Source organism: Apodemus sylvaticus, chromosome 18 (genome assembly GCF_947179515.1).
Source record: "Apodemus sylvaticus chromosome 18, mApoSyl1.1, whole genome shotgun sequence".
In the NCBI taxonomy this organism is placed as follows: Eukaryota; Metazoa; Chordata; class Mammalia; order Rodentia; family Muridae; genus Apodemus; species Apodemus sylvaticus.
The window spans coordinates 59,374,466-59,399,105 of record NC_067489.1 but is presented as its reverse complement, the minus strand read 5'-3'; the positions used below and the strand labels follow the sequence as shown (position 1 = coordinate 59,399,105).

At 41.2% G+C, this 24,640-nt stretch overlaps 1 long non-coding RNA gene across 1 annotated transcript; it reads left to right on the top strand.

Moving 5' to 3' along the window:
• Positions 1-41: 41 nt before the first annotated feature.
• On the top strand, positions 42-24,640 carry LOC127668460 (uncharacterized). Its single transcript, XR_007974110.1, has 3 exons — positions 42-236; positions 15,127-15,420; positions 23,898-24,640. It is a non-coding gene; the product is annotated as an uncharacterized LOC127668460 (long non-coding RNA).

Here is a 24,640-nt window from a genome sequence, read left to right as displayed (position 1 = left end):
CTTTAAGTTTCAGTTTCCATTCATCACTAATCAAAGAGGATTTGGGGAAGGCAGCTTTGCACATCCTTCTGGAAAGTTAATACTGCTAAGATAGGGGGGAAAAAACGGAGGCTTTGGGATTCTTGAGATAAATAAGGAGGGGGACCTTGTCAAGGAATCTGGGGACAGGTAAGCAAGGCGACACTGGAGGGGCTGTCGCTGCAGAACTCCAAGCGCAGTGCCTGTTTCTCCCACAGGTATGTTAATGACAGCACAGTGGGGGTAGGTAGGAATGTGAGATTACAGGAGTTTAATATTGAAGCCTGGGATTAATCCATTTGCGATCTTCTTTAGCCAAATGGCACCACTAAACAAGCCCTACTTTTATGTCTGCCTTAATAATTTTTTCTTTCCTTCGTTTTTGTTTTGTTTTGTTTTTTTACCTGTTGATACCTGCATTTTGGGTTTGAAGGCTTGCTTGCTTGCTTGCTTAGTATCCCGTGCTGCTGAACTTTAGGAAGGCTCTAAATATAAAAATGTATTGGAATTCTAGAAAGTGGGAGACTCTCGCATTTGGGTGATCTTGACAACAGTGTCCAAAAAGCTATTTTGTCAGGAACTTCCAGAACTCTATTCCATAGGGAAAGAGCAACAGAATGCAATGTGTTGAGGTAACTTGACAAACATCCTTTTTTTTTTTTGAAGGCCGTTAAGGATGGACCCTTCCCTCGTGGTGGTCAGCTTTTGACCCGGTTCCTGTTACCTTGGTAACAGTAAGACAATATCCCACCCTTTCTGTCCTCCTTAACATAAAAATGCCACCTGAAAAGTGAAGGTGTCTGGGCTTTGTTAAGGCTTTGTCCTCCTTGATGAGAAAATGACAAAACCCTTTCCTGTTTTCTCCAACAGAGGTCAGTGTCTTAATTCCCTGAGACTACGGTAACTGTGGTAATAGATGCTGAATACATAGCCTAAACCAAGGAGAATGATCTAAGTGGATTATCCCAGGTGGGCCCAAAATGATTATAACCAGGGTCTCAACGTGGTGATGGAGGCAGAAATCCAGGCCTGTAATTTGACGACATATGGAGTCCTCTAATAAGACTCTGTGAAGGATGATGGAAAAACCACAAACTAAGGAATGAAATTGAAATTATCTACTCCAGGTTACAGATCTCCGTGCTTATATTAAGCCGTCTACGAGCACTGTGAGTTCTTTACACAGCCAGCTGACCAAGAGTAAGCTAGCAGCTCAGGAAAGCTCTTGGTAGAGAAAACAGGGCAGGGTTTTTCAAGTCAAAAAGCTGCAATCATAGCACACAGGGTATAGGCTGAGGGTGTGTCACAACAGAGAAGGACCCCTTGCATCTGTAAAACACCATACAAGAAGGAACTTGTGGGATATATCCAAATCTGCCAGCAGTGAAGGAGGAATCCCTTCATTTGGAAAATAGGAGATAGCATTTGTTTACATTCTAACATTAAATGTTAGCATTTAATACATTCCAAGTATTAAAACAAGGTATCCCAAGACATTAAATTTGCTCCAAGGGATTGCCAAAGGTTTTAAGGCCCTGTAGAAGAGGCAGCTTGCAGACAGGAGAAAGAATAGAAAGGTCGAAGAAACGTGAATGGCCAGACTGCTTGGCTAAGTATTATGTCTTGCTTCCTATTGAAACCTTACCCTCATATGAGGACTCTGGAGATGTACTTGGAGATTCACTGGCTTTTTTGGTTAGTCATTCCATTATGGCCATATTGGATATGTCTTATTTTTCTGCTTTTCATTGTTTAAGTGGCTTAGAAAAGAAGAAAAAAATCCTGTGTTTGAAGAAGAGAGATACAAACCTGAGTTGCTAGGACAGCCAGAATCAATTCACTCTTTTTAGCTGTTATTTTTTAATATATTATTCCACGAATTATATATAAACATATATATAAACATATATATAAACATATATAATATGTACTTAGTTTGGTCATATTATCCTCTCAACTCCTTCCCCTCCCACTGAAACCTTTTCTTCTTCCCCAGTCCCCAGTCTGGTTTTATGTCTTTCTCTTGTTATTGTTCCTCTTCCACAGTATTTAACTATGGTTTCTTAGCCTGAGCATGGATGAGTATTATTTACTGAAGCAAGGACGAATGGTGGTGCAATTCAGTGGTGGCCACTGAATCTGTGGCCACCATGGAGGGATATGACTCTCCCAGCAAACATTAAGTGCTTGCTGGTCCTCAGGAAGAGGGGAGATCTCATGAGCCCCTTTCTCATCGACAACGGAACATTGATGAGCCTTGTCTTGTGCAGATAGTCGCTGTTACTATGACCTCACAGGTCTAACAGCCATGCTATGTCCAGAATAGACTGTTTCACAGCACTCTTTCCCATGTGAGGCTCTTACATTCTTTCCCTACTTTTTCCCATAATATTCCTTGAGCTTTGGAGGAGAAAATATCAATGTTTCATTTTAGGGTGCGCACCCCGCTGTCCCTTATTCACTGTTTATCACTGCATTAACCATCACCTACTCCAAACAGAAGCCTCTCTGATCAAGGCTGAGAGCAACACAAATCTATAAATATAGATACAAATATTTAGAAGGCAGTTTGACATCATATCCATATAGCAAAACAACAGGAGTGGTGGAAACCACTTTAGAGCCTATAACTGCCACAGTCATGGGCTTTGGACTATGTTTACAATGTCAGGAATGAGTTGTTCCTGCAGGACAGACCTAAAATCCTAAAATCAGAACGTGGTTGGTTATCTCCATATCAGCCGTACCACTGCTGCACCAGTGGACACATTCTGTCTGACAGGTAAGTATTAGAGAAAACAGGTCCCTTTCTAGATCTTCTAGAAACCACTCCTAATGGCACCTGGATTTGAGCCCAGTGAAACTGACCTTCAGAACTAAGAATAAATTAGTCTTGTTCTAATCGACTAAGTGTGGATAATTCATTACAGAAACCCAAAGAAGTGAATAAGCAAACAAACTAAATGTACTGCAGTAGTGGAAGTTAATGTAGTGGAAACCCCGTAACATATTTGCTAGTAGCAAAACCAAGTCCCTTACAACACAGAAGGCTGCTATGAGCTCAGTGATATGGGAATATCCTTTTTATTTATTATCATACTGTTCCACAGTTTTACAAGATGGATACTTTTGTGTTGGGTTTTTTTTTTTTTTAGATGAGTTCAGTAAGGATTAAAGTGATGTAAAGACAATAAATGGTGCCCTGATTCAAAACTTAATGTAAACTAAAAGTCTGGTTATAGGATCTTCAATTATGTGACCTCTGACAAATGCTTCTCTATCTAGAAGTAAAATTCTTCCAGCATATAAACCAATTACTTTATTTTTATTTTTTATTTTTTGATTAACCTTGTGTGCTCTTGTTAGCATTTTGGGGTTTTCCTTATGGGCATTTTGGGGGTCGGCAAACTCTGGTGTTGATAGTTGTTTTGACTTTGAGTGCCTTCAGATTTTTCGGTGAATAACTTAATAAACTTTGATTCAAGTGCCCCAATTTTCTAGTCTTTGCCTTTTTTGTTACTAAAATAACATGACATAGCCTGGGTAATTTATAAGGAAAAAAGCATTTACTGTAGTCTTGGAAACTTTGAAATCTAGAGTGCCAGCCTCTGGCCAAAGGTCCTCCTTGGCAGCATCTATAACAGCAGTTCTCAATCTTCCTAATGCTGGGACCCTTCAATACAGTTCCTCTTGTTGTGGTTACCCATAACCATAAAATTATTTTGGTTGCCACTTTATAACTGTAGTTTTGCTAGTGTTATGAATCATAGTATAAATATCTCATATTCAGGATATCTAATAGGCAACCCTGGTGAAGAAGGGTTGTTTGGCCCCAAAGGGTTGCGGTCCATAGGTTGAGAACGACTGGTAAGGGTGCAGTGGAATCCCAACTCACAGCCCTTTAATTGCTACTCATCCATTTGTGGAGGCAGAGCCTTTGTAAATTCAACACATACCTGTCATTGAGGACCCTCGCTTCTGCTTGATCACACTGATGACTGTAACACATAATTCTAGGTGACACATTTAAGCCACATCCTACCCCGTGGTGCCTCAACACCCCTCAGCAGCTGAGGATTAAATGTTATGCTTTGGTGTCTGTGGTTTCTGTTTGTTTTACTCCACCTCCTCTATCTGCTCCTGTCCCACACCCTGCCCTTTTCCAGAGGTTTGATAAGCACACATTCCATTTCCACTTTACTTTATGCCCTGGACTTTAGCCTCTTTGGATTCTTGAGTGTTTGCCTTGTGGGGCAAGCTATGTCAGGTCCCATTTCACGCTTCCTCAGCCTAACGTAGTCAACATTTCTGTCCTATGCCTTCCCTCCCTCTGTTCTTACCTACAGTTTGATACTCTGTATAAGCTTATTTTTTTCAATACCTGATCATTGAGGAAAATGACCTGATTTATATTCCATCAAATTAATCGTTCATAAATATCATAGTCAAGTGGATTCAGAAGGTACCAGATTTGTGATCTGTAAAACCTCTGTCCAGGGGTATCCAGTATGTGAGCAACTGATGTTTCTCAGGAAGGTGTAGCACTGGCTGTCTAAGGCCATATTTTGTATGGAAGCCCATGGTTGAATTCTAACATATTCAGGGGAAGCTGGGAATGGCATTACAGTGACAGACTCTCTGAAGGTGCTAATCTGAGGGCTCACTGGCTTCAGTTTAAATGATTCTCAGAACATTTGTTTGGACAGGGCCGTCCTTTAGTTTGAGCTACTTTATAATTAATTGTCAGTAAAATAAGGTATAATTTGCAGACATGGAACATAATATCTCCAAGCCTCCAACAAGTTGACTTTTCATATTGTGGGTCCCAATGTGAACACTGTTAGATGCTCAGGGTGTCAAATAAAATAAAAACAGCCTCCACTACAGGAAATAACTTTCAGAAATGTAGCCAATTTGGCAGGACCTTGCACTTCTGTGTTGTGTTGGTGCGTTTTATATCAACTTGAGAGGAGGAAACTTCAACTGAGAAAAATGCTTCCATAGGACCTGACTCTCTGCTAGCCTATAGGGCACACCTATAGGGAATGTTCCTAATCAGTGATAGATGGGGAGAGCCCAGCCAAGTGTGGGTGGTGCCATTCCTGGGCTGGTGTTCCAGGATGTAGTAATAAAACAGCTGAGGAGCCTCCAGTCAGTAAGCAGCTCCTGTCCATCCTCTGTGTCAGCTTCCACTTCCAAGGTCCTGCTCTGACTGCCTTTGATGCTCAATTATAATTAGGAAGCAGAAGTGAAATAAACCCTTTCCTGTCAAAGTTGTTTTGGTCATGCTGTTTCATCACGGCAATATAAACCCCAACTAAGACATATATGAAGCATGGCCCTTTGTAAGTGTATTTGTAGATACTTCTGTGTCCTTTATGGGCGTTTCAAATTGATAGCCATAAAGGATGAAGTCACTGGTGCTGTATCGTGTGCTTATAGAGAAGGGTGGATATGGGAATGTTGCCGAACGACTGTGTGATGACAGGTAGCCGGGTGTCCATGTTAAAGGTCCCTTAAGAGGTAGCACATTCCACCCTGCTTGATCCCAGACGCTTACCGAGAGATGACAAGGAAATGAAGAAAGGACAAACACACAGAAACAGGTGCAGAGAAGCCACAGTCAGGTGAACCAGGTACAATCTGGTACAGCTAGGCCATCTATACAATAATGCAGAACACAGGGTGTTTAGTGGGCACTTTGCAGGGGTTATCATTGCTTTGTCTTGGTAGGTTGGTAAGAGGTCTCTGTAGGGGAGGAGTCTCAGGCTATAAACAACTGAGAGGAGGAAGCTACAGCTGTAGACTTTGCACATACTGGTCCATTGTCTATAAATACTACTAACTGAGCATACTGTCAGCATTGACACTCAGACCAGAGGAAGGCTTTGCCATCCCTCAGAGCCTGGCCAGGGGACAGTGGGCCACCATTTTCAGAGGTCTAAGGCAATGGCCTTTGATTAGGCTCTACCAATGTTAACAAAACACAGTCACTTTTCTGCTCTTTATCCATTTACGCAATGCCTCGCTGACTCCCTGTACAGATAAGGCAAACTGAAACATGGAGACTGTTGAACCAGTCAATGAACAGAATAGTATAATCAAATCTGTAGCAAGTTTCTCATCGTTTTGAAGGCTTTTATTGTTCAATTTCATGATGCTAACATCTGGCAAGAGATCTGATTATACAGAGCAAGTATTTTAAGAATATTGACTATTAAGCATAAGGACTTAGCACGGTCCATAGCATTAAAGTGGTGATAATACACTGTCGGGAGCAATAGTCTCTTCAGATTTCAGAGCATGTGAGATTATTAAGTAGAGATACTGTGAGGATAAGCACCTCTGAATCCATTAGTCTACAACCACTAAAGAGTTTAATAGCCTCCTATCAGATTGTTTCACACTTGCTTTCTTTTTTCCAACACTGAACTGATTGACATTTGAGGAGCTTATTTTGCACGCACTGTTGTTAACATAAAACAGAATTAATACTGTTTAATTTTGCATCCATAACAAGTTTTTAGAAAGCCATGATAGCTTTATGTATGGTTCAAATTAATGTACGCCAACATCTTTTCTTCCAGAGAGCCCCCTTCTATATGAAGAGCCCCCTTCTTCTTCTATATGAGAGCCCCCTATCTCTGTAGGTTTGAATTGTGTGATCATAACTTCAGTATGGAAGTTAAAAATCAGAAGAGTCTGTGATCACAATGCACCCATATGTGTGTCTATGGAAACGTTACTTAATCTACACATTACTTGCCTCTTTTTTTTCCCTGCAGAAACAAATAAAAGGCTTCCTTGTTCAAGAAGTAATACATTCAAACTCTGCCACCTAGGCAGGTATAAAATTAGAACGACAGAGGGGTCTGGAATATTTCTGTCACCAGCTCTTTGACACCTGTTGACCAATCATTCAGAGGAAACCTTGAGAGCTGAAGATACTCCAGTTCCGAGGACATGCCTTCCCGAAATAGTTTTTTATCAAATTGCTGGGGCAAAAGAAGCAACAGGGTGGGCGGACTCCCGGCTGCATGGCTCCGCAACTGTCCCTAACGGTTGGCATTTTGTCAGTGTCTAAATCCTCTGATGCTCCAACAGCTGATTTCCTCCTTTGTTCCACTCTTTCTGCCACATACTTCTCAGGCCTCTTCTTTGGAAGCAGCCGCTGAAATGCCCACACAGCTGTCTGCAGTTGTCCGACAGTGACCGCCATATTCAAGAGTATGATAGCCCCTCCCCCAGGTCTATCCATGAGGCGGCTGAAAAGCAAACTGGAAAAGAAAGAAAACTGTTAGTTTTGACTTAAGGCAAATAAGTGCCAAAGGCCCTTCTAAATATCCACTTGTCCTTCTCCTCTATTGAAGAAAAATAAAGAAAATCAAAGTATTCCATCCGATACGTTCCTTCCTTTTATATCCACTCAATTTTAAACATTAAAACCTCAGCCATAAAAATGATGTTGACCATTTTTAAAGACTGCCTTCATTGTGTAAATACAAATAAGCCTCGTTCTTCATTGGACTGTGAGCTTCCCGTGAATTCTCCAGCGTCTGCTTCCTGTCTTGCCATAGGAGTGCTGAAGAGCCGTGTCCCACTTTGTCTGGGCTGTACGAGGGTTCTGAGGAACTAGACCTAGGTCCTGTTAGTGCCACCAGGCAAGAATAAGAGTTTGAGCCAAATTTAGAGGAAGGTTGATTTTTATTGGGGTGCACCTGAGAGCAACTGCCTCCTAAGTAGCGTTAAAGAGGGCAACCCTGAGTCGGTTTCTTGGGGCCCTTTTAAATAGAAAAAGCATGACTGGTTGCTAAGCAGGTTTACAGAAGACAATGGAGCAATAAGTACAGAAAACTATAAATAAATAAATAAATAAATAAATAAATAAATAAATAAATAAATAACAAAAAAGTAAAACAAACAAATAAATAAATAAATAAAAGAACCCAACACCATCGCCATGTGGTCACCATGTGATTCGAGAGCTGAAGGACAGGTGCTGGCTTCTTATAGTAAATACTCCTCTCCATAAGTTTATTTGGCTATTGTCTGAGACACTGCCCATGAATGAAGCTTTGAGCTGTGCAGAGATTTCTGAGAGTGTCAGGCGGTGGTGGTGCACACCTGTAATCCCACCTGTAAACTCTGGAAAGTAGAGGCAGGCGGATGTCTGAGTTCGAGGCCAGCCTGGTCTACAGAGTGAGTTCCAGGACAGCCAGGACTACACAGAGAAACCCTGTCTCGAAAACAACAAATCCAAAAAAACCAAAACAAAAAACAAACAAACAAAAATAAAAAGATTTCTGAGAACTTGTGATAAAACTTTAAATAAACAAGTGTCTTGTAATATCTGTTCCTCTATAACAGGGGTTGTTCTCAGAAAGTGCTTTCCTGCCTCTCCTGGGTGTAAATAGGAGTGGATTTTGATCTATTATCTTACTTTTGTTATTCAAAGATGTTCTCTAGACTAAGTTGCCCTCCTGACTGTTTACAGCCAGAAAGTGTGGGACCTTGTCCTGTGGGTGTATACAGCTTGCACTAAAGTGACCTTTTCTCATGTGACTTTGCCTAATACTCAGAATTCCCAGATAGAAATGGTCTGCTTTCCTATATAAAGATGACTATTGCACGCCAGGCGGTGGTGGCTCACACCTGTAATGCCAGCACTCTGGGAGGCAGAGACAGGTGGATTTTTGAGTTCTAGGCCAGCCTGGTCTACAGAGTGAGCTCCAGGACAGCCAGGGCTATACAGAGAAACCCTGTCTCGAAAAAAACAAATCCAAAAAAACCAAAATAAATAAATAAATAGATAGATAGATAGATAGATAGATAAATAAATAAATAAATAAATAAAAGATGAACTATTGCATGAGATCCTCTGCCTAGAGTTTTGACTCTGGCCTCCAAGGTCTCTTGCCTCCAACTGGAGTGGTGACAAATAAAATGCAATACAATTATTCCTAATGATATTCTAGTGTACTCATAGATCAGTGCCTAGCCTATTGACCATCAGAGAGGCTTCCTCCAGTAGCAGATGGGAACCGATGCATAGAGCCACAGCCAAACATTAAGGAGAAAGAGAAGTCAGATTGGAGACCTCCTTCAGGTCTCTTGAAGCTCTGGGAAGCTCACAAGGAGAGGGAGAAAAAAAATTTAGGATCCAGAGGGCTCAAGGATACCAGGAGAACACGGTCAACAGAATCAGCTAAGCATGGCTCATGGGGGCTCACAGAGACTGAAGCAGCAATCACTGAGTCTACCTGCATCTTCACTAGGTCCTCTGTATATGTTATGGCTGTTAGCTTGGTGGTTTGTGGAGCTCCTAACAGTGGGAGTGTGTGTGTGTGTGTGTGTGTGTGTGTGTGTGTGTGTGTGAGACTCTTTCACCTGTCTTGGGATGTTTTTTCTCCTACTAGGTTGCCTTGCCCAGCCCTGATATGAGGGCTTGTGCCTAGTATTATTGTATCTTTTTTTTATCCTTAATTTTTCTTATTGAAAAGGAAAGTAAAAACACTTTATGATAAAATTCAATATTTACATGGAAAATATTTCAAATAAACACGTTAAAATTGACAATTTTCATGGAAAATTAAAGAGTAAAGTGGTAGACATGTAAAATATTGCTAAATTAATTGAAATATGGGATAGAAATATTTTTATGATAGAATTGAAGATTTACATGGAAAATATTCCTGATGAAATTGTAGAAAAATGAAGAAAAACATGTTAGAATTGAAGATTATCATGGAAATTTTTATATAGATATAATAAGGATAGGCATAAAAGTATTCCTAAGTTGATTGAAAGTGGAATTATAAACATTTTCTAATAAACTTGAAGATTTACATGGAAAATATTTCTGATTAAATTGAAAAAATATATAGAAAACATATTAAAATTAAAGATTATCATGGAAATTATACAGGTAAAATGATAGGCGTAAAGATAATTCTAAGTTGATTAAAGGTGGAATTATAAACATTTTCAGATAAAACTGAAGATTTACATGGAAAATATTTCTGGTAAAATTCAAGAAATATATAGACAAACATGTAAAAATTGACTATCTCATGGAAAATTTTACATATAAAATGGTAGATATAAAAACTCTAAATTAATTGAAGGTGGAATTAGAAACATTTGTGATAAAATCTCAGATTTACATTGAAACATTTCTGATAAAATAGAGGAAATATATAGAAAGACATATGAAAATTGAAGATTATCATGAAAAATAATGCAGATAAAATGGTAGGCATAAAAAACATTACTAAATTAATTAAAAGGGGAATTACAAACATTTTCTTATAAAATTGAAGATTTACATGAGAAATATTTCATTAGTCTATGCTTTTTATTGTAGAGTTGAGGCCATTGTTGTTAAGAGATAATAAGGAATAGTGATTGTTACTTCCTGTTATTTTTGATATTATTTTTATGTTTGTGTGGGTATTTTCTTTTGGGTTTGTTGGAACGAAATTACTTTCTTGCTTTTTCTAGTGTGTAGGTTTCCTCCTTGTGTTGGCGTTTTCTATCAATTATCCTTTGTAGGGATGGATTTGTGGACAGATATTGGGTAAATTTGGTTTTATCATGGAATATCTTGGTTTCTCCATCTATGATGATAGAGAGTTTTGCTGGGTATAGTAGTCTGGGCTGGCATTTGTATTCTCTTAGGGTCTGTATGAGGTCTTCCCAGGATCTTCTAGCTTTCATCATCTCTGGTGAGAAATGTGGTGTAATTCTGATAGGTCTGCCTTTATAAGTTACATGCCCTTTTTTAAATATTCTTCTTTGTTTAGTGAATTTGGTGTTTTGATTATTATGTGCTGGTAGGACTTTCTGTTCTGGACTAGTCTGTTTGGAGTTCTGAAGGCTTCTTATATGTTCATGGGCATCTCTTTCTCTAGGTTAGGAAAGTTTTCTTCTACAATTTTGTTGAAGATATTCACTGGGCCTTAAGATGTAAGTCCTCACTCTCATCTATACCTATAATCCTTAGATTTAGTCTTCTCATTGTGTCCTGGAGCTCCTGGATGTTTTGGGTTACCAGCTTTATGCATTTTGCATTTTCTTTGACTTTTGGTCAATGTTTTCTATGGTATCTTGAGCACCTGAGGTTCTTTCTTCTATCTCTTGTATTCTGTTGTTGATGCTTGCATCTATGACTTTCCAAGTTTTTTTATCTCCAGAGATGTCTCACTTTGTGATTTTTTTATTGTTTCTACTTCCATTTTTAGATCCTGGATCGTTTTGTTCAGTTCCTTCACTTGATTGTTTGTGTTTTCCTGTAATTCTTTTTTGGATTTTTGTGTTTCTTCTTTAAGGGCTTCTGCCTTTTGAAAGATCTCCTGTATTTCTTTAAGGGATTTTTGTGTTTCCTCTTTAAGGGCTTCTACCTGTTGACCCATGTTCTCCTGTATTTCTTTAAGAGAATTATTTAAGTCTTCTTAAAGCCCTCTGTCATCATCATGAGATACGATTTTAAATCCAACTCTTTTTTTTCCGGTGTGTTATCCAGGACTTGCTGTGGTAGGAGAACTGGTTCTGATGTTGCCATGTGAACTTAGTTTCTGTTGGTAGGGTTCTTGTGCTTGACTTTCACCATCTGGTTATCTCTGGTGCTAGTTGGTATTGTTGTCTCTGGCTGGAGTTTATTCTTCCTGTGGGCCTGTAAGCCTGTGTCTTTACTCCTCTGAGCTCAGAAGTGAAAGCACTGCTGGGAGATCTCTCTCTCTCTCTCTCTCTCTCTCTCTCTCTCTCTCTCTCTCCTGGTGGGCTATGCACAGAAGGTTGTGGAGTCTCCTGGTACCCTGGTGCAAATGGCAGTGGGAAGACTTCCATCCCAGCTGCTCCACTGATCATATGGCCTGTGTGCTCCTAGCTGTTGCCCTCCAGAGAGAAGGTGGAGATATCACTTCTGCACTCAGAAGTGAAAGTGCTACTGGGAGATCTCTCTCTCCTGGCGGGTTATGCACAGAAGGCTATGGAGTTTCTCAGCTCCCTGGTGCTGTATTATTGTATCTTGTTATGCCATATTTGGTTCATATTTCTGGAAAGTCTTTCTTTTCTGAGGGGAAATGGAGGAGGAGTGGATCTGGGGGAGGGAAGGTGGAGGGGGAACTGGGAGGGGTGGAGGGAGGGAAAACTATAGTTAGGATATGTGTATGAAAGAAGAATACATTGTAAAAAGTAAAGCATAAAAAATACTTTTTTAAAAAATATCCTAAGAAGTTACCGAAAGAATTCATTGGGTAAATTATCCATTGATGAAATTATAGAAACCTTACTAAATTATTCCAATTGTAAATAAAGGGGAGAAATGTATTCAGTTAACAAACCTAATGTTCACATTCTCTAGAATCTTACCTGACACCAAAACCAGCCCAAATACATATTCAGAAAATGAGAAATTAATAAATTCAACTTCATATAGTAATCTTCTTTCCAGTTTTCCTGCCAACTGGGTGTTTTCAAATAAATTATTTTAAAAATACAATAGGCCAACAAGGTATCTCAATAGGTAAAGTGCTTGCTACCAAGCCTCATGCCTAATTCAACCCACAAAGTTCACATGGCAGGAGAAACAGATTTTGAACCAATAAGGACTCATATTCAAATCTAGGGATATAGCAGAATCACAAGGAAAACAAAATAAAAAAAGAAAGAAAATTATGTTCCAGTACAAATCCACAGCCTACTCATCTTACCTTTCATCCCTTAAGAGAGGATCTGCATGTGCAGTCCAGATCCCCTGTTGGTCATAGTGCTATCTGTCTTTGTCATGTATACCCATCATCTGTTCTGTAAGCCATGGTCCTTTCATCAGAAAAATACCCCCCCCCTTTTTGCTGCAATTACTAATTCCTTCTCCTTTTCCCTAAGACAGAGATCTAGCCCTTCTTCTGGGAACAGCTGCTGCTTGGACTCTCTGGAGAAGATATATAAGAAATATCTGAATAGTATAGAGGACAAGGAAGCTATTCTAATATTTCTAGGTTAAATGGCTTTATCTTAAGTTAATATGCCTAAATGCTAACCTGAAGATAACAGTGTTAGGAGTAGGCAATCTTTAGGGGGTGATTGTGCATAATGCTTATGTTGTGTAATTACTTCCTCCAAATTGAAATATTATCTCCTGAAGGTTTGAGAGGAGATCAAAAGACTGGGAGAAGTAGCATAGTTTAGAAGGGTCAGAAGTCTCATGCAAGGTTAAAGACTCACAACCCTACACCTGGCCTATGTATGCACTAAAAATCTGCTGGGAAGAAGACACATGAATGTAGACAGGAGGAAGTCACACAGAGCACTTCAGAGTCTGTCCTTACCCATGATGAAGTGAGTTTTTTGGTAATGTAGACAGATGTGTTGTGGGTAGATTCCCAAGAAAAGAGAATATCACTTGGACACAGGTTCAAGCCAATAGAAAGCCTTATTAGTCACCCAGTGACTACACTGAGTGTTTGGGATCCCAGTGTCATCCTGAGCCTTTCACCAGTTGGCTTTTAAAGCACAGAACCTGTAGAGAGCACAAAATCATTGTACTCACAGATAAGCACTTGGGGGAAACCAGGAATGTTAAAAAGGCACATTTTCTCTTCAAAAGAGATGTGTAGGCTTAGATTATTCAAAACCTACCTTAATAAGGGTTCTTAAATGCTTCAACCTCCCCTGTAGTCACCAACCAAATGTAGGAGAGAAAGATGGTCAGTAGTACAAGGGGGATGTGGACCTCTTTAGAAGTCGTTCTTTGGGGCAATTCCAAACACGAATCAATAGGGTCAGTCCAGTTCAACTGGAAAACACCAAACACACAGCTCAATCCTTGAGGTTCCAACAAATTGGTATTCATCTGCAAAAGTGGCAAGATGTAACCAGAATACCTTGAGAAGCTCCCTGGCACATTTCTCTCAATGAAGTCACAACAAGTGAAGATCAGTAAAGACCAGCAAAGCACCGCAAGGCACACCAATACAAAGGCATTCCCTCATTGTCTATGACATTGCATTTATATCCTTTCCAAACTCCATACACGCTTTCAAGTGTCTGTTTCAGCAAAACATCACATTCCCTCTCACGAGACAGTTTCCAGCAAGACACCACATGTCTGTTCTCAGCAAAATATCCTCTCATAAGACAGTTTCCAGAAAACATCATATGACACAACTGAGTCTCCCAGGATACCAGAAATTTCCATTTCAGAGGCATAAAATCTGTTTTCATCTACAGTGCAGAGAATGAATGTGGTCAATAGCCTAGTAACCTCTGCACTGTCCGCATAGCTAAGGGCTTCTCCAGATGTACAAACAGGACCAGAGGTGGTTAATAGCATGGGTGACCTCTGTGTTATCTATAGGATCAGGCTACATATCTCTCCCTGCTTAGACACTGATGATGATTAATAGTCTTGTGATCTCTGTTTTGCCAAGGCCACACCAAATCTTCCCCCAGGCCTATAAGACAACACATATAATATATATGTATATGTACATGTATATTTATATTCATATATATAAAATCTGTTTTCATGGAAGAGGTGATAATGTTCTCTAAAAAGAGTTTTGATGTAATTATGCCTTAAGTGTAATGGTGTATCCAGGATTGTGTACCCCAGAAATGTTTTGCCAACTTACATTGTATTTAAATACACCAGTAAAGTAAACTGTCTCAAACGTTAGAAGTTTGAACCAACACTGGCTACCGAATCATGTTAAACTGGACTATACAGGACATTAATCTGCTGGTCATGGGGTTTGCAGGCACATATATACAAATAAAAAGACCCTAGTTAACACACCTCAACAAGAACAATTAGCCAGACACAGAACTGCAGAAGCCAAAAAGCAAGGTTAGCACATTTAGGGACTTTCCCAGAACTATAGTCTTTGATGGATTAGGTCCTTGTTCTTGTTCTTGTTTTGGCTGGTGGTTCTGCCTATATGCTGGGCTCCACGGCTGGAATAGTACTTTTATCATGGCATCTGTTGTACTAAGTTATGGGGGGAGGGGTGGCTGTTACAGCTGTTTGAGTTACTCACATTCCTTGTCAGTGACTCCCTTACCCACAATCCTGTAAGTAATAATAATCTTATTATTCCAGCAACCTAGACACTGGAATTGTTTATTTGGACTCCTGCCAGCGCCTCATCTGGGGAACACAGGCATTTAGTCACATCTCCCCAAAAAAGTCACACAGCAGCTGGAGCCCACAGTGAATGAGATCAGTGCCTTTGAGAGGAGATGCCAGGAAAAGCTCCTTCAGTGCTTCCGCTATGAAAGGCATAAGATATCCACTTATGAACAGGGAGCCCAGCAGTGTCCTGAAGCAGAACTCCACATCCTTCAAAACTATGAGGAAGAAATGTGTGCTGCTCATGAGATACTTCCGTCTACTGTAATCTGGTAAGTCAGCCTGGACACCCTGTAACAAATGCTGGGGTGAGGCTCAATTATTCTCTCTATGAGTATTTGTGAAGCACTACCACCTGCCAGAAAACATGCTCGCCCTGAGGATGTGGGAAGAAATGTGCTTAGTTCTCACTGTGGGAGACCTCGCAGCAGAGGCTACAGTCTGGTGGTACAAAGGAGTCCAATGTTGTGAGGTTACGATGAAGTAAGGGTGAAGAAAACAGGCAACAAGCTACCTGGGGGAAACACTACAAACTGCAGAACTGACATGGATGCTGAACTGACAAATCCTAAGCTGGCTGCACACGCCAAGAGAAAGCCTAGCCCTAGAGGTAAATGTACTGTTCCTTTGGTGAATTCAGGGAGAAGATCTCTTAAAGGGTTAAAAACTTTAACAGAGGAAGTCTTATCAGGAGGATTAGGGACAGCATTAGCTTTAGTAGGTAATAAGGAAGTGAGAGTTTTATGAACAGTGAAATTTTACTGAAATATACCATTATGTTAGAAGTATCACAGCAGCAACTGTGATGAGCACATTGGAGAAAATAAACCTGGGACAGGAAACATACCACAAAAATCACAAATAAAAAAAAAACCAAGGACAAGTGTAGTTTTTAAAATAAAATCTCATTTATTCAATTTTACCAATGAAGACTTGAGAGCCAGATGCTGGGGTGACAGCCTGCTAGCTCGGAGGCAGAGAAGTCACCCCTCCTACCTTCCTCTTCAGCCGACATCACAGCAGCAAGTCCTTCTCTCACGGCATCTCAGAAAACCTCCTCCAAACAAAATGTCCCTCCCTTTTCCTTCCTGGGCCTCTATCTGGCCTTCTGACTCCCCTTATTCTCTATGGGACTTTTACTTAATAATCCTATGCCCACTTCCTGTCAGCTGCTTGCTTGCTCTGCCTCTTGACCAGTCATTGACATTATCTAGTCCTGTTTATAACATTCCAGCAGAAAACACTTGGATTAAAGGTGTCTGCTATGGCTGAGCCACACCACAACCAAAACCAGGTATTTCCAGTAAATAACACAATCTCCAGGTTCACAGTATGATCAAATATCCTGCAACAGACAGAGAACCAAGGCAGAGTCAGTGTCTTAGGGTTTCCATTGCTGTGAAGAGAGACTTCACATGACTACCGCACTTCTTATAAAGGAAAACATGCCATTGGGGCTGGCTTTCAGATTCAGAGGTTTAGTCCATTGTCATCATGGCAAGAGGCATGGCGGTGTGTATGCAGACATGGTGCTGGAGAAGGAGCTGGGAGTTCTACATGGGATCAGTTGGCAGCAGCAAGAGAGAGTGACATTGGGCCTGGCTTGAGCTTCTGTAAAAGCTGACCCCCCACTTACATACTTCCTTCAATGAGGCCACACCTACTCCAACAAGGACACACATGTAATAATGTCACTATGTATGAGTCTATGGGGGTCGTTTTCATTCAATCCACTACATTTTACTTCCTGGGTCTCATGGGCTTTAGCCATATCATAATGCAAAATGCGCCAAGCCCAACTTCAAAAGTCCTCATAGTCTATAACAGTGTCAGCCCTTTTAAAGGTACAAAGTCCAAAATCTCTTTTTGAGACTCGTGGCGATCTCTTAACTGAGACCCCCCTATAAAATCAAAATAAAAAAAAGTAGATGACATTCTTCCAACATACAATGGCACAGGATACAAATCACCATTTTAATAAATCCTGGACCAAAGGAAGACCAAAAACCACCTGGACAAACTCCAAACTCTGTACCTCACTATGATGTCAAAATGATTTTCAGATCTTCAACTCCTTTCTGTTTTGTTCACTGCAGCACATGTCTTTCTCCTGGGCTGTTTCTACTCCCTGTTACCAGCTTTTCTTGACTGCTATCCCACTGCTCTCTCACCTCTAGCATCTTAGAGTCTCCATGGCAACCCCAACTTCACCTTCACAGCTTCACACAATGGCCTCTCTAGGTCTTCATGAAGGGACACCCTGGACATACTCCTGGCCTCAACTTTCCTTAGTCAAGGAGGGAGACTCCATAACTCCTTTTTTTGTATCCCTGACTTTAAAGCCAGAACTATGTGGCCCAAGCCTGCAGGTTCTACTTCTTGCTGGGGTTTAAACATGGCCGCCTTGCTCAAATACATTTTCACCAGGTTTCTGGTTTTGACTGATTCCTTCACTGACTAAGTTTGGCTGTCCTGGAACATACTCTGTAGACTAGGCTGGAAGGCAGACTGACACTCTGAGCCTAGCTTGAGCTTCTGAGCTTCTGTAACCTCAAAGCCTCCATGACACACTTTCTCCAATAAGGACACATCTACTCCAAACAGGACATACCTCCAACTTCCCTCTGAAGTCCATGTCTTTATTTCTTTCTGAAAGTGCTTTATGGAATATTTTGAGCTCTTAAAGACCAACTTAGTTAAGTAACTGTTTATATTTATTTTTTTCTTTCTAATGGTCTTTAAAACATTTTTACATCTTTAATCTGTGACATAGACACAGCACTCGATGTAGGCATGATATTTTTCTGTCTTTTCCACAAAGCAGCAAATACTTTTAGCTTGTCCTTTTTATATCTCCATTCATGGGGATGGAGGTGTGAGTGACATTGGGTGGGAAGAGGGATCTGGGAAGAAATGCAAAGGGAAAATGTGAACAATATGTATTACATGAAAAAATTTTATTTAAAAAATGTTTAATGTAATCTGATTAAGTCGCTCCTAGAGCAGGCTCAATTTGGTTATTTGAATGACGCCCAAGGAGGTTCTGTGTAAATGCATACCTCATAAATTTAATCAGTTGTTTATGTATTTTGGAAAAACCATGTGCTAATATCTAACGTGAGGCACAGGAGAGCAAAGGTTCGACTCGAATGGCAGCGATGTAGCTGGGATGTCATTCCAGGTCAGGACACACTGGTGGCTTGCTGCTTTCCAGTTACTCCATTAATAGCTACTGGGAATGGAAAAAGCACATGACCAAAATGATGACTTCATCAAGTCCTCCAAGCTACTGTACTCACACTGCTTAGAGACAGCTTGTCCTCAGCCACCCTAAGCAGAGTCAACCATCTAAAGGGTTCTACCATCGTATGCAGTAAAACATCCTGAACTGCATGTGTCAGAATATCACTGAAAGGCCTAAAAATAAAGCAGTATCTGTGCAATATCCAGATTTTAGGCATGGGGCTGGGAGTGGAGAGAGGCTGAGGCAAAGTGTTTTATTTCATGTGGTTAAGAAGGAAAGAAATAAAGTTACATAATAAAATATTCTTTGAACATTTCCAGAAAAATCACTTCTATATGACTTTTATAAAACCTCAGTCTTCAGAGTTCCATGTCTGTGACTGCATCACTATTCAGTCCTTCACCCATGCATTCAGTCCTTCACCATGCATGCAGTCCTTCACCATGCATACATTCCTTAACCTGAGCATTCAGTCCTTCACCCATGCATTCAGTCCTTCACCCATGCATACATTCCTTCACCCATGCATGCATTCGTTCACCCATGCATTCAGTCCTTCACCCATGCATTCAGTCCTTCACCATTCATGCATTCCTTCACCATGCATGCATTCCTTTACCCATGCATTAAGTCCTTCACCCATGCATTCAGTACTTCACACATGCATTCAGTACTTCACCCATGCATTCAGTCCTCCACCATGCATTCAATCCTTCACACATACATGCAGTCCTTCACACATACATTCAGTCATTCACCCTTGCATTCAGTCCTTCCCCATGCATTCAGTCCTTCATATTCAATAGTTAACCCATGCATTTCATCCACAAACAATTCAGTATTAACAGTGGTTAAAAACATCAGGCTTCACCTGTAGAATATTTTCTCTCATGTAGAGAATATTGATTTATATGCATATATGGCATGGCATAAGACACGAGTTGAGACAAAGAAGTCTAAATAAAGGGTAGCAGTAGGTGGCAACAGGAGGAAGAAAGACAAATATTGATTGCAAGTTTTCTTTCATATGTAGACTAGAGGAAGGAAACCTACAGGAATGAAGGAGGAAGGATGAAGGTAAACAAGAACTAGGTAAAGTGATTCTTGTATTTCAAGAGTCACATTAAACCCATTATTTTACTCTATAACAACAACAACAACAACAACAATAATAATAATAATAATAAAAAAAACAAGGAGCATCAGGTTTTGGTGTCAGGCCATCTGAATTTATATCTTAGCCTGACAATAACTAATGACTTTTTTGGAGAGTTAATATACCTTCCTTATCTCTCTCCTGATCCATAGATTGGGAATAATCATAGTGTCTGTTCCACAGATGTTGTAATGATCAAGGTTCATGGGCTGTGTTGACTCCTGAGGTCACATTGATGTCTGTGGTCTATGCTGCTGCTGGGGGCCATGTTGATGTCTAGGGCCTGTGCTGTCATCACAAAGGTCCATGCTGGTGTCTGTGATCTGTGATGCAGCTTTGTCCATGAACTGTACTGCTGCCAGGTGGCAACTGTCACCTGAAACCATGTGTAAGAAGACCGTGACCCATGCTGCTGCTGACTGTGAAGGACAAAGGGCTTCTTTAGCAGGGGTAGCACTGACTGCAGACTCACGGTTGAGAAAGAGAGACATACAAGGATGCTGTCACAATCTCTGTCCCCCACCCCCATCTCACGCCCTTACAAGGAAAGAGTCTAGACAAGAAGCCATTGAAGAGAACTCTTTAAAAATTGTGATAGGGATCCTGAAGTGTCACTCTTCCCAGTTGATGGCTGCTGGTTGGCGTGCATGTGGGGTTGGGGATGAGGGAGACTCAGTTTTCTTTAAGAAGCTGGCCACTGGGAATTGACCATGCTTTGGGGGCGTATGGGCAACGCAAATTGGACTTGGTTCTTCTTTCTTGTTCTTCTTGTTCTTGTTCTTGTTCTTCCTCCTCCTCCTCCTCCTCCTCCTCCTCCTCCTCCTCCTCCTCCTCCTCCTCTTCTGCAGCTGCTGCTGCTGCTTCTGCTTCTCCCCCTTCTCCTTCCTTCTCTTTCTCCTTCCATCTCCTTCTCCTCCTCTTTCTCCTCCTTCTCCTCTTCTTCCTCCTCTTGCTCCTCCTGCTTCTCCTCCTCCACTACCACCTCCTCCTCCTCCTTCTTTTTTCTCCTCCTTCTGCTGCTGCTTCTGCTTCTCCTCCTTCTCCTTCCATCTCCTTCTCCTCTTCCTCTTCTTCTTCTTCCTCTTGCTCCTCCTGCTTCTCCTTCTCCACTACCTCCTCCTCCTCCTCCTCCTCCTCCTCCTCCTCCTCCTTCTCCTCCTCCTTATCCTCCTCCTCCTCCTCCTCCTCCTCTGTTGGGAACCAGAGAGCTTGGCTCAGCGCCCCCAGCTGAGCTGTTTGCACAGGTTTCTTGAGAGCAAAACATCCCATGGCTTAGCTTGATTCCTGCCTTCCCTTCCGGTGTGGTAGGGACTTCCCAGGTGCCTGACCTATGGCTATAATTGCTTTTTCCTGTTCCCTTCCCTGGCCTCTAGTATATATATTGCTGGTCTCTCAGTAAATCTTTAGCATTCTCCTTGCAGAATGTGTTTTTTGTCTATGTTTTTTGTTAATCCCCCAGGCCTATGCCCGATACTCGGTACCGTGGCAGCGCGGGCGCTGTCACTCCTCCTCCTCCTCCTCCTCCTCCTCTTCCTTCTTCTTCTTCTTCTTCTTCTTCTTCTTCTTCTTCTTCTTCTTCTTCTTCTTCTTCTTCTTCTTCTTCCTCCTCCTCCTTCTCCTCCTCCCCATTCTTCTGGAAAAAACATAAGGTTGGGGCCTGGATCTGGGACGTCTGCGACAAGAATATGATTGGAGCACATTATGTAAAATTTCCAAACAATAAAAATATTATGTTGAAAAAGAATTTAAAAAGAAAAATATATACAAACGATTAATAAGTTTTCATGATGTAGATAAATGATTGACATGTCTTCATTTTGCATATACTTATTAAGCAATATTTAGGTATGCAGAAACTCAGAGATTAAAAAGTATAAAGCTATTTATTAATTTGAAAATGTAATGAAATAAATAAGACGTCAAATATCATGGATATGGATAGCTGTTCTGTCACATGGATAGGAAGTGAAACAGCTTGGGAGATAGAGATAGGCATAATCTGAGTGAAAGGCCAGCCTGGTCTACATAGAGGTTCCAGACCACCTAGGGCTACATAGTGAGACCCTACCCCTAAATAAATAAATAAATAAAGGATGGATGGATAGATAGATGATAGAAAAATTGGGTTAGTTCTCAAAAATCCTGCAAGACTGCCAAGTAAGAAAGAGAAGAAAGTAGAAAACTCAACAGCTATTGTGTATCCACTATGAGCCTCCAAAGGCTAAATGTCCTGTGGCTGAACGTCCCACGTCCCCTACATGCTGCAATCGCCCTTTGATTTTTAGATGTTGAAATTTTATCCATGTGTATGTAGGCGTGTTGTCTGTAAGGTCACTGTGTGTGTGTGCAGTGCCTACGGAACCCAGAAGTGGCCAGAGCCTGTGGAAATGGAGTTAAAGTTGTTTGTGAGCTTTTTGGTGTTGATGATAGGAATGAAACTGGGTCCTCTGCAAGTCCAGCAAATGCTCCTAATTGCTGAGCCATTTCTCCATCCCTTGCAGGTTCTTTAATTTCATGCAATAAACAATGTGAACATCAGCTAGAAACAGTTTACCTTCTAGAGCTCCTAAAGGCACAACGTTTTTATCGGTTAGATTTTTTTTTCCCTCCCTGTCACAGAGTTAGAGGGACCAGCTCAATCTCAGACAAAGGGTCCCTGGGGGACACTTTGAGATGAACATACTTGGCTTTGAAAAGGGGAATGGGCACACCTTTGCTAGCAGGGTCAGCTTCTCAGCTTACACTGTACATGACAATTTGGCAATGTATAGTGATATACAATCTTGGGAATTAAGATTAAAAACAAAAATGTAAGAGCTGGAACTTTACTCAGCAGGTAAGAAAACTCCAGAGGACTGGGATTCTGTTCCCAGTACCAACATCAGGTGGTTCACAAGCATCTGTATCCCCAGCTCTAGGAGGATCCAGTGCCCCTAGGCTCCACAGATACCTCCACTTAAATGCACAGACCCGCACACACAGAGACACAAAGACAGACACATAATTTAAAATAATTTTTAAATTTTACCTTTAAGAAATCAAAGTGTAAATCGTTGGGAAGAACAAGTGTCACAAAGCACCAGCTAGAACAAAAAGTCAGATTTAACAAATCTTTACAGAATGATATTTCCAGTTAAACCATAAACTTTATGGGATTGTGCCTGTAGACTTCCTCTCAGATCTCCATCCTTAGAGGGGCAGGAAAGGAGTTTGAAGGAGAAATGTTTCAATCCAGATAACAAGTGCACTGAAGGACAATTAACGAGAGATCTAGTGCATTGTTCAAAGGCACAAAGCTAACCTCAGCAAGAGTTCTGTAAGCATGCAACCAGGGTTGGAAGAGGAAATGGAGATTTCAGAGCTGGAAGCCAGCTGGCTTAGACTAAAAACAGTAACGCAACAGAGTCGCACGACGTCTATTTGAACCCCAGACGATCTGTATCACATACAAGAGATCTCCTGAACCCCACTGGCTGGAATATGCTTCTTTATCTACTTTCTTAGTCTGACCAAAAGATGAACAGCTTCACTGCAGGTCTCTGCCTAAGGACACACCCCACTTCGACAACCCCAAAATGTGACTTACAAGGACCATTTTACACACACACACACACACACACACACACACACACACACACACATCTCCCAGTCCTCACTTGGTCGTCCAGATCCTAAACACAAGAGGGAGTGAAGGTTACGGGACAGAGTTCGGAAGCGCTCAAGTAGGATGTTTGTGGAGACGCTGGACCTTGGAGTCCACCTGTCCGAGCTTCCAGCACGGCAGCTTCTCCACATACAGGATGAGTTTCAGTTTCTTTTCTCCTCCTTGCCACCTTTCTGGTTTCCCTTTCCCCAGTGTATAGGAGAGAGATTATCCATTGAGAACTGGTGTACCTGAGAACTTTAATGAGGCAAAAATCAGATGCAATGACGTGACTGGGAAGGAGCACCGGAGAACAGAATGGTAGCACTCTAGAGGAAAGAAGATCAGAAACTAAGAGCAGGATACTGTGAGGTGTGTTTTCTTTGGTCTGAGAGGCACTGGGGAACACAAAACAAGGTAAAGGAAGGCACAGGTTCAAATTCGTTTCTGTGAAAAACGTCCATCAGTAATTCTACACAGTGTGGACATTTGAAACGCCAACCATCCTCCAGGAAGCGCTTCTACTGAGAGAAAAGCACATCTTCAGTTGTATGGTTGTTCCTGTTGATCTTTCCCTTTAGACTTCAGTTGTGTAATCTCAGCGCAGTAGTCAATTTATGTACCAAAAAGAAGGTATAGCCTCTTACCAAATGCCTAGCCACAGAACACTGATCTTGAAGTGACTGACCTAGCATTTATTCCGCAGAAAGCCTCCTTGATTTGAAAACGATCCACCCGACCACACTACAGTCACAGCCATAGATGTCAAAGGAGCACACTGGGTCTGGGATATTTCTGCCACAGCCGTTTTCGACACCTGTTGATCATTCAATCAGAGGAAACCTCGGAGCTGAAGATATGCCAACTCTGTGGAAATTCCTTCCCAAAATAGCAAGAGCTGAGAGAATTGCTGGGCAGGCAAGTCCTGGTGGGCGGGGCTCGGGGCTGCTTGCGGTTCAGCAACTATCTTTCATGGTTGGCATTTTTACACTGTCTAAATCCTCAGTCGGTCCAACAGCTGATTTCCTCCTTTGTCCAGCTCTTCCTTTCTCATTTCCTGGGGAGTGGCGGCCACACCCTTCCACAAGTCACTTCTTTGGAAGCAATTGCTGAAATGGCCACACAGCTGTCTGCAGTTGTCCGACAGTGACCGCTACACTGGAGTTTGCTCTTCCCTCACTAAGTCCATGAATTGTAAAAAAAAGCAAACTTTAAGAGGAACAAGGCACTGTGTCCTAGCTCTAAGTCAAATGATGTGTAAAAGCCATTTCTAAGCCTGTCTCCTCCCATGAGCAAAACTGGAGGGAGTCAGGGGCTCAAACAACCTAGGGAAGCCTTCATATTTTTAAAAACATCAGACTGTGTGTTTAAACTTTAATCACGTAAATATCCATTATGCTTATGTTTCATATTCGAACCACAATTTGTGTGTTACTTTAAAAAATAAAT